Source organism: Agelaius phoeniceus, chromosome 18 (genome assembly GCF_051311805.1).
Source record: "Agelaius phoeniceus isolate bAgePho1 chromosome 18, bAgePho1.hap1, whole genome shotgun sequence".
NCBI classification, from domain to species: Eukaryota; Metazoa; Chordata; class Aves; order Passeriformes; family Icteridae; genus Agelaius; species Agelaius phoeniceus.
Window position 1 is genome coordinate 9,874 of NC_135282.1, and position 10,886 is coordinate 20,759.

General features: G+C 49.6%; 3 long non-coding RNA genes across 3 annotated transcripts; all 3 read right to left on the minus strand.

The window, feature by feature from the left end:
- Positions 1 to 730: 730 nt before the first annotated feature.
- LOC129127795 (uncharacterized) lies at positions 731 to 6,428 on the minus strand. Its single transcript, XR_013184665.1, has 8 exons — positions 5,332 to 6,428; positions 4,159 to 5,254; positions 4,041 to 4,082; positions 3,900 to 3,943; positions 3,755 to 3,798; positions 3,633 to 3,673; positions 3,173 to 3,551; positions 731 to 2,045 (listed from the first exon to the last, which is right to left on the minus strand). It is a non-coding gene; the product is annotated as an uncharacterized LOC129127795 (long non-coding RNA).
- An 80-nt stretch (positions 6,429 to 6,508) lies between these two features.
- Positions 6,509 to 7,236, minus strand: LOC143695474 (uncharacterized). The gene is made up of 4 exons (XR_013184693.1): positions 6,992 to 7,236; positions 6,872 to 6,913; positions 6,676 to 6,776; positions 6,509 to 6,592 (listed from the first exon to the last, which is right to left on the minus strand). It is a non-coding gene; the product is annotated as an uncharacterized LOC143695474 (long non-coding RNA).
- A 755-nt stretch (positions 7,237 to 7,991) lies between these two features.
- Positions 7,992 to 8,436, minus strand: LOC143695470 (uncharacterized). Its single transcript, XR_013184675.1, has 3 exons — positions 8,320 to 8,436; positions 8,159 to 8,236; positions 7,992 to 8,082 (listed from the first exon to the last, which is right to left on the minus strand). It is a non-coding gene; the product is annotated as an uncharacterized LOC143695470 (long non-coding RNA).
- Positions 8,437 to 10,886: the final 2,450 nt, after the last annotated feature.

Below are 10,886 nucleotides of genomic sequence, written 5' to 3' on the forward strand. Positions count from 1 at the left end.
AGTGAAAACTTAGGGGTAGAGTGAAAAAGGAAGACTAAGAGCAAAAAAGACAAACCAAGGAAAAGGAGAACACAGAGGGAAAAAGAAGCAAGAAGAGTGACAGTTATAAAGAAAAAGAAATAAGGTGCAAAGTATAGACAAAAGAGAGAAAAATAAATACAGTCAGAAACAGTGAAATAGACAAACAAAAAAGGAAGCAGATGGAAACAGAGGGACAGAAGCAGAGACACCATGTCAGAAAGAGTGAGAAACAGAAACAAAGGGTTAGAGACAGATGGAAATTAAGTTATCAATAGAAAAGGAAAGTGAGGAGCAAAAGGAAGAAACACAGTGGATAGAAATGACAAAACCACACAAAAAAAAAGGACAGGAGCCACAGTGGGGGTAGGGAAGGGCAGGGGGTATCTTTATTTAGGGTGACTCAACTTTATTAAATGAATGTTTGTATTTATACATCAGCAAAATACATGGAAACAGTGTATACAAATGCAAGTGCAGATACAATCCATGGACACATTGGTAAAAGTCTAATTTACATATAGAGCAATACAGCAAAATGCAGCAGTTAATGCAAATGCAATACAGAGCAATACAGAGCAATACAGAGCAATACAGAGCAATACAGAGCAATACAGAGCAATACAGAGCAATACAGAGCAATACAGAGCAATACAGCAGTTAATGCAAATGCAATACAGAGCAATACATATATTAACAGAAAGTGATAACCTTTTTCTATTTTCATTACATGTTGATTTATTGTTACAGGAAACCCAAAACAACAAAAGCACACAGAAAACAACACTCATCTACCATTAACACCCCCTTCAGCTTACACACAAACTCACCATCTCTCTCATCATAACTACTAAATTACTCCCCAGCAATCGTTGGTCCTCGGGGACATGGCTCCCAGGAGCCTCCAAAAAATCCTCCTGCCTGACGAAAACCCCGGTCCCTGGACGGTCCGCGCCCAAACTTTGGCGATGAACGTCGCCTCGCTGACCGACCGGGACCCGGGAAAAAAAAACCCAGCCGGGGGGAAAAAAAAAAAAACCCCCCGGCTGGGGATTTTTTATTCTAAATTTAAAAATTAATTTAAAAACCTGAAAAGCAAAAGTCAAATAAGGTTACAACCCTTCAACACACACATACACACACACACCTCCTTCAGCTTACACACAAACCCACCCTCACTCACACCTCAACCTCTCTGCTAACCCCCGGCACACATTCACGCCACTCCTCGGGAATGTGGTTCCCGGGAGCCTCCAAAAAAATCCTCCTGCCTGACGAAAACCCCGGTCCCTGGACGGTCCGCACCCAAACTTTGGCGATGAACGTCGCCTCGCTGACCGACCGGGACCCGGGAAAAAAAAACCCAGCCGGGGGGAAAAAAAAAAAAACCCCCCGGCTGGGGATTTTTTATTCTAAATTTAAAAATGATTTGAAAAACCTGAAAAGCAAAAGTCATACCAGGTTACAACCCTAGAACCCTTCAACACACACACACACTCCCTTCAGCTTACACACAAACCCTCGCTGACTCACACCTCAACTGCTCTGCTAACCCCCGGCACGCATTCACGCCGCTCCTCGGGAACGCGATTCCCGGGAGCCTCCAAAAAAATCCTCCTGCCTGACGAAAACCCCGGGCCCTGGCTGGTCTGTGTCCAAACTTTGGCGATGAACGTCGCCTCTCAGACCGACCGGGACCGAGGAAAAAAAAACCCAGCCGGGGGGGAAAAAAAAAAACCCCCGGCTGGGGATTTTTTATTCTAAATTTAAAAATGAATTAAAAAACCTGAAAAGCAAAATCACATACACAAGCTTAAAACTAGTCAGCATGTGCTCACACACACAGAGACGAGTGGACACAGACAGACACAGTCATGTGCTCTCACACACGCTCACACGCTCTTCCTGCTTACAGGCTCGCTATGGCCCTTACTCGAGACGCTGAAGAACGTGCTTCGACGCATCTTCTGGCTGCTGCTCCTTGACGTCAAATGGTAGAATCTGGGGAAATGGGTAGCCTCGAGGACCTGTGAGACGACAGGAAGTGGTCAACGAGTGGCTGACAGCTAGCAATTGTCCCCTGCTCTGGACCAATAAATTTTCTACCCAAAATCCCATAAAAGACAGATGAACAGTAAAGTTTTTACAACTGTTCTACCTAACTATGACTACATGCCAGGGCAGGGCAGCTCCAATCATAAGTGGTATAAGTACATACAATATAAGCCAACGCATACAGTGCAAGTGTACATACAGTGTAAGTACACACAATATAAGCCAACATAGGTACACACAATATAAGTATATACAACATAAGCATATACAATATAAGCTAACACAGGTACACGCAATATAAGCATATACAATATAAGCACATACAATATAAGCCGACATAAGTACACACAATATAAGCGCATACAATATAAGCCAACAAATGTACACGCAATATAAGCCAACAAAAGGTACATGCAATATAGGTACACACAACATAAGCCAACATAGGTACACACAATATAAGCCAAGAGTTGAGATAACTCTGTGGAAGATTAATTGTTGGGCCCCATACTCTTTGAGAAGATGGAACCTACAGAACAACTACAGTCACCTGAGGAGGGTGTAAGATGCTCCCTCTAGAAGTCCAAGATAATAGCATGGAAGAAAAAGCACTACCAAAGCTGGTAGTGAGAAGGAAGATGGATGAGAAAATCTTGTGTAATCCTTCCTGTCTCGAAGAGTAAAAATGTAAAGATGCCAGAATAAGCTATATCTGGGAAGGAATGTGAGTAAAATACTGCCTATATGGCACAAAATAGTGCCTGTAAAGCATCGAGATGTAACAAAGGCCTATGACACGGAAGACAATAGACACAGACTACATAACACGGACGACACAACATAGACACAGATGGCATAACACAGAGACAAGAGTAAACTGCCTAGCACTTTCAACTTATGGACCCAAGATTCCTAGCGCAAGATGAGCCAGAGGCTGATGATGCCAAAGGAAAGAAAGCCCTATGATGATGGCACGTGATGATGAAATGTAACTCGTTAAAAGAAGTTAGTGCTGAAGCAGTTAAGAGGATGCTCAAGAGGCTCAGCGAGCCTAGAGAAGGAAGCCGACTGCCGGGTGACCGTGGCCGTAGCTCCGGACCTGAAGGCGAGCTCCTTGGGGGAAAGATCCGTGACGACGTCGAGTCGAGGAAGGCGGACGACGCAAAGTTCCCGAGAACGTGGAGATGGGTTGGAACTGCCCTGCCCGGCAAAGGCTCTGGTGAGGCTGAGGAGAAACACTCTCCCTTTACTTCCAGAGAGCCTGTCCCGCTACAGACCTCTCCGCTAAGCTGACGTGAAATTGCCCCCTGGGATAGTAAAGGTTTTTCCCCTTCTCCCGACCGCTGGCCCCGACACTTAGCTTTTGGAAGAGGAGCGGACAAAATCCATCCTCGGTCACATGTGGACGTTGAGATGTTCTCCGCGTGTGCTTCGGTGTCACCGTTTCTAAGCTTTGGGTAAGAGCCTCCTCAGGGTACCTAAGACAAAACAGAAAAGGTGACTATTGCCCTCAACAACAGTAATCCCCGGGACTCCTCCGCACCACTGTCCTGGCTCACCTCAAATCTTGATTTGACTCCAGAGGCTGCCCAGAAGATACCTGCAAAGAGAAAAGGTACATGCTTAGCATGCTGCTGCATAACATCCACCTATGAGTCAGCCTGCCTAAACGCCGACTCACCTGCCCTCCTCTGTTCCTTGGTGTGCCTAGGGCAGCGACAGCACCTGCAAAGAAACAAAGCAGAAAAGCATGCTGAGATACTGTGAAAACACAACCTCCCAAATCTGACAAGTATGCAACACCGATACCTTAAGCTCACACCCACCTGGCACGGATATGCTCGGCTAGGATAGATTGCAAGCGGACCACCTAAAATAAAAAAAAAAAAAAAAGAGATGCTTAAAGCTGCACCAGAAACTGAGACCTCAGCAATAACAATTGCTTCTGTACGCTAGTCAAGGCTCACCTCACCCACTTGGCCTTGAATGCTGCTCTCGGCTTTGACTTCCTAAAAAGAGAGACAAAGAACAATGCTGTAACAGCCACCATTTATGCTTCCTCTACAGAAACAAATAGTGCCTCACCTGCTTGGGGGAATCCCCTCACCCAGGATGGGGCCCTCTGGCATGGATTTAATCCATCTGAATCTGAAAAAAGGTTAGGACAAGAGTCAAACTGTTGCAGGATAACTTAAGAGCTCCAGATATCTCGTGTCCATCTACAAATCCCATCTAGAGTCCAACTACACCCCACATTACAAACTTCAAGTCCCTGGGACTTCTCCTATTGCACCGGGCTATGCAGCAGGGCAGAGCAGCTCCGGCAAAAATGTGTGTGCTGACACCCGTGACACGGGACAGGACGTGACAGACAACGGGGATGCGACACGGACAGAAATCTCCTGGCAAGGAAAATGGCTGCGAGGACTGAGAGAATGCAAAAGGAGATGACCGAGGTGAAACTGATGGTGGGCTGATGAGGCTCAGAGAACCCTGGAGGAACAAGATGGTAACCGAATGATTTATTCCAAGAACTGCGAAGATGGATGCCCAAGAATCCTACGGTCAGAAGCCTCTACCTGCCCTCACATTCTTTCACGTCCTAGTCCGCCATAATGGATCCTGGCGGGACATAGCTGTCCGATATAGAGCTCGGAACAAGACCTGAAAAGACAGCTGACGGGATGCTTATAAAGAGAGAAGAGAGTCTGATGCCTGTCTGAGCTCCCAAGTCAAAAGTTCTAGGGGATGGGTGCCAGGCCAAGGAACGCTGAGAGCACAGATGCTAAGACTGGTGCCAAGGTTTCCGACAGGCCCCTCAAAGGGCTAAGATAAAAGACATGAGACAGCTAAACAAGACATAACGCACGACAGACAAGTGACACAATACACACCGGGACTGCTCTGCCCTGCTCACCTCAGCACTGTGATCCAAAGCGAGACTTTGCTTTTAGGGGGCCTAAGGGGCCACTTCTTGGCTACCCTCACCTCCAGAGCCAACTCAAAACCTCCCCCACCCAGGAGTGCCGACCCAGCACCTCGCTTTCATCCCCTCTGTGGGTCATGGCCCTCTACTTATCTCTCAGACATCTGGTGATGCCGGTCCGTGTCGGGTGCGAAGAAAGGCCGCCTCGCCGGCTGGGAAGTTCCTGCTGTCACCGGGCTGTTGTCTCTTAGACAGCTATATTAAAGAAAACCAAACATCAACGCCTGACCTTGGCACCACATCAGCCAAAACCACACAAGTCTGCTACTCACCCTTCTCCTAAGAAGGCCTGGCACCTCCTAACCGTAACCCTCTGCCACAGATGTAATGCATTTACACCTGAAAGAAAGTTAGAACATATGTCAAACACATGCACGATAACTCAAAAGCTGCAAACACCTTAGGTCAACCTAGGAATAGCATCTAGAGTCCAAGTACAGCCCACATTACAACTTGCAACTCCCCGGGGCTTCTCCTATTACACCAGGCTATGCGGCAGGGCAGAGCAGCTCCGGCACAAATGTGCGTGCAGACACCCGTGACACGGGACAGACAGGATGTGACAAACAATGGGCGCAAGACACGGACAGAAATCTCTAGGCAAGAAGGATGACTGCGAGGACTGAGAAGATGCCAAATGAGATGACCGAGGTAAGAGAGACCGATGGCGAGCTGATAAGGCTCAGAGTGCCCTGGAGAAGGAAGATGCTAAACTGAATGTTTTAGTCCAAGAACTGCAAAGATGAATGCACAGGAGCCCTACGGTCAGAAGCCTCTACCTGGCCTCACATCCTTACAAGTCCTAATCCACCATAATAGAACCTTGCAGGGTGCAGCTGTCCATACAGCTCAGAACAAGACCTGAAAAGACATCTGACTGGATGCGTACAGAGTTGCAATTCTGATGCCTGTCTGAGCTCCCGAGTCAAAAGTTTTATGGCCTGGGTGCCAGGCCAAAGAAACGTGGAGATCGTGGCTGCTAAGAATACTGCCGAGGTTTCTGATAGGCCCCTCAAAGGGCTAAGATAAAAGACATGAGACACACAAACAAGACATAACGCACGACAGACAAGTGACACAATACACACCGGGACTGCTCTGCCCTGCTCACCTCAGCACTGTGATCCAAAGTGAGACTTTGCTTTTAGGGGGCCTAAGGGGCCACTTCTTGGCTACCCTCACCTCCAGAGCCAACTCAAAACCTCCCCCACCCAGGAGTGCCGACCCAGCACCTCGCTTTCATCCCCTCTGTGGGTCGTGGCCCTCTACTTATCTCTCAGACATCTGGGGATGCCGGTCCGTGTCGGGTGCGAAGAAAGGCCGCCTCGCCGGCTGGGAAGTTCCTGCTGTCACCGGGCTGTTGTCTCTTAGACAGCTATATTAAAGAAAACCAAACATCAGTGCCTGATCTCGGCAGCCCATCGGCCAAAACCCCACAAGTCTGCTACTCACCCTTCTCCTAAGAAGGCTCGGCTCCTCGGGTCGCACGCTTGGGGCACGCTCGGAGGCCGACGCCGTCGTCGTGGGGTACGCCTGGGTTAAGAGGACAGAAGGTGATGTGGCGTTGCTGAAAACTGGCTGGACCCTCAGTCCTCCTCCCTACTTCCCTGACTCACCGCAACTCCTCGGTGGTCCCTGACTGCTACCCGGAAGACGGGGCTCATCAGGGTGGAAAATTCGGTCCGTCGGCCGGTTGGGGATGGGAGCTTGGCGTGCTCTGAGTGGATTGCATAAGGCACAAAAACAAGAATGGAGACTTAGACTTGCCCCCTTAGAATTCAGACCTCAGCAACAAGAAAGGCTACTGCTCACCTTGCTCTCTTGAACTTGACTGCTGGGATCCACCTATACTTCCTAAAAATAAAGACAAAAAACAGCGCTGTAACAGGGTCACACTTGACATTCCCCCTGCACAGACAAATGGTGACTGACCTGCTTGTGGGAACCCCCTCACCCAGGATGGGGGGCTCTGCCATGGATGCAATGCATCTGCACCTGAAAGAAAGTTAGAACATATGTCAAACACCTGCAGGATAACTCAAAAGCTACAAACACCTTAGGTCAATATAGGAATAGCATCTAGAGTCCAAGTACAGCCCACATTACAACTTGCAACTCCCTGGGGCTTGTCCTATTACACCAGGCTATGTGGCAGGGCAGAGCAGCTCCAGCACAAATGTGTGTGCTGACACCCGTGACACAGGACAGACAGGACGTGACAAACAATGGGCACACAAAACAGACAGAAATCTCTGGGCAAGAAGGATGACTGCAAGGACGGAGAAGATGCCAAATGAGATGACCGAGGTGAGAGCGATGGCGAGCTGACGTGGCTCAGAAAACACTGAAGGAAGAAGATGCTAACTGAATGATTTATTCCAAGAACTGAAAAAATGGATGCCCGAGAATCCTACGGTCAGAAGCATCTACCTGCCCTCACATTCTTTCAAGTCCAAGTCCGCCTTAATGGATCCTGGCGGGACATAGCTGTCCATACAGCTCAGAACAAGACCTGAAAAGACAGCTGACCAGATGCTTCTAAAGAGACAAGAGAGTCTGATGCCTGTCTGAGCTCCCGAGTCAAAAGTTCTATGGCATTGGTGCCAGGCCAAGGAATGCAGAGATCACAGATGCTAACAATGATGCCAGGGTTTCTGACAGGCCCCACCAAGGCCTAAGGTAAAAGACATGACATATGCAAACAACACATAATACACAAAAGACAAGCGACACAATACACACCGGGACTGCTCTGCCCTGCACACCTCAGCACTGTGATGAAAAGTCAGGCTTTGCTTTTATGGGGCCTAAGGGGCCACTTCGTGGACACCCCCATCTCCAAAGCGGACTCAAAAACCCCTCCCAGTAATTCCCAAACCAGCACCCTGCTTTCATCCCCTCTGTGGGTCATGGCCCTCTACTTATCTCTCGCGCATCTGGGGATGCCGGTCTTAGGTGCGAAGAAAGGCCACCTCGTCAGCCGGGAAGGTCCTGCTGGCACTGGGCTGTTGTCTCTCAGACAGCTGTATTAAAGAAAACAAACATCAGTGCCCGATCTTAGCAGCCCGTCGGCCAAAACCCCACAAGTCTGCTACTCACCTTTCTCCTAAGAATGCTCGGCTGCTCGGGCCCCACGCTTCGGGCACGCTCGGAGACCGAGGGGGTCACGGGGGGTGCCTGGGTTAAGAGGAGATGAGGTGATTTGGCATGGCTGAAACCTGAGTGGATCCTCGCTCCTCCTCCCTACTTCCCCTACTCACCGCAACTCCTTGGCAGCTGCTGAAGGCCACCTGGATGGCACCTTTAAATAGAAGGGTTCAGGGTTTCATCACCAGGTCCTGTAATGCATCCACAGGGCTCACACATGCAGGGAACCCAGTGCATCGGCCGGCTGGTGACGGGGGCTTGACAGCCTCCGAGTGGATTGCCTAAAGCACAAAAAAGAGAATGGAAGCTTAGAGCAGCACCAGAAACTGAGACTGGAGCAATAACAGCTACTCCGCTCCACTGCTCACCTTGACTGCTGGTATCCAGACTTAGTTCCTAAAAAGAAAGACAAAGAACAGAGCTGTAACAGAGTCACCACATACACTTCTGCTGCAGAGACAAATGGTGCCTCACCTGCTCGGGGGAATCCCCTCACCCGGGATGGGGCCCTCTGGCATGGATTTAATCCATCTGAATCTGAAAAAAAAGTTCGGACAAGAGTCAAACTGTTGCAGGATAACTTAAGAGCTCCAGATATCTTGTGTCCATCTAGAGTCCAACTACACCCCACATTACAAACTTCAAGTCCCCAGGACTTCTCCTATTGCACCGGGCTATGCGGCAGGGCAGAGCAGCTCCGGCACAAATGTGTGTGCAGACACCCATGACACGGGACGGGACGTGACAAACGACGGGGACACGACACGGACAGAAATCTCCTGGCAAGGAAAATGGCTGCGAGGACTGAGAGAATGCAAAAGGAGATGACCGAGGTGAGACCAATGGTGAGCTGATGAGGCTCAGAGAAACCTGGAGGAAGAAGATGCTAACCAAATGATTTATTCCAAGAACTGAAAAAATGGATGCCCGAGAATCATACAGCCAGAAGCCTCTACCTGCCCTCATGTTCCTTCGAGCCCTAGTCCGCCATAATGGATCCTGGCGGGGCATAGCTGTCCATACAGCTCAGAACAAGACCTGAAAAGACAGCTGACCGGATGCTTCTAAAGAGACAAGAGAGTCTGATGCCTGTCTGAGCTCCTGAGTCAAAAGTTCTATGGCACTGGTGCCAGGCCAAGGAATGCAGAGATCACAGATGCTAACAAGATGCCAGGGTTTCCGACAGGCCCCACCAAGGCCTAAGGTAAAAGACATGACATATCCAAACACACATAATACACAAAAGACAAGTGACACCATACACACCGGGACTGCTCTGCCCTGCACACCTCAGCGCTGTGATCAAAAGTCAGGCTTTGCTTTTATGGGGCCTAAGAGTGTCTGCTTCATGGACACCCCCATCTCCAAAGGAGACTCAAAAACCCCTCCCGGCGGGTCCCTACCCTGCGCCCCGCTTTCATCCCCTCTGTGGGTTGTAGCCCTTTACTTATCTCTCAGACATCTGGGGATGCAGGTCCGTGTCAGGTGCAAAAGAAGGCAGCCTCGACATCTGGGAAGTTCCTGCTGGCACCGTTGTTCAACAACTCTCTGTTGTTTCTTAGTCAGCTATATGAAAGAAATCCAAATATCAATGCATGATCTCTGCAGCACACTGGCCCAAAACCCAACAATTCTGCTACTCACCGTTCTCCTAAGAATGCCCGGCTCCTGGGGCCGCACCCTTCGGCCACGCTCCGAGGCTGATGCCATTGTCACGGGGGGTGCCTGGGGTAAGAGGAGATGAGGTCATGTGGCATTGCTGAAACCTGAGTGGACCCAAGCTCCACCTCCCTACTTCCCCGACTCACCGTGACTCCTGGGCCGATGCCCAAGGCTACCCTAGTGACACCTTTAAATAGAAAAGGCAGAGGCTTCATCGACGAGTCCCGTGATTCTTCCGCAAGGCTCGGGAGAGCAGCGCGCCCGGTGCGTCGGCCGGTTGGTGACTGGGGCTCGGCGTACTCCGAGTGGATTGCCTAAAGCGCAGAAACGGGAACAGATGCTTAGAAAATGAGACTGGAGCAATAACAACTGCTTCTGTACACTACTCAATGCTCACCTTGCCCAGCTCACCTTGACTGCTGATGTCCAGCTTTACCTCCTAAAAAGAAAAAGAGCAGTGCTGTAACAGAGTCACACTTTACACTCCCCCTGCAGAGACAAACAGTGACTGACCTGCTCAGGGGAACCTCCTCACTTGGGATGGGTGGATGAATTTTGCCCTGGATTTTATCCTTCTGCGTCTGAAAGAAAGTGAGGAGAAAAGTCAAAGGGCTGCAGGATAACTTCACAGCTCCAAACATCTTCTGTCTATCTAGGAATATCATCTAGAATCTGGCAACACCCCACAAACTGTAAGTCCCTGGGACTTGTCCGATTGCAGCAGGCTATGCGGCAGGGCAGGGCAGCTCCGGCACAAATACGTGCGGACACCCGTGACACGGAACGTGACAAACAGGGGGACAATAAACACAACGCATTATGCTTGTGGTGAGGGTCTCGAGGGGAAAAGGCAAAAGGGACCCCAAAGACACACTAGGTAACACGGTACACTGGACAACATGACGTGGACCGGAACTGTTCTGCGCTGCCCGCCTGAAAGCTGCCATCAAAACTAGAGCCTCTCCCTTTAGCTGTCCTAAGAGGCCCCTTGGAGAAGATTACTTTTCCCTCTGCTAAT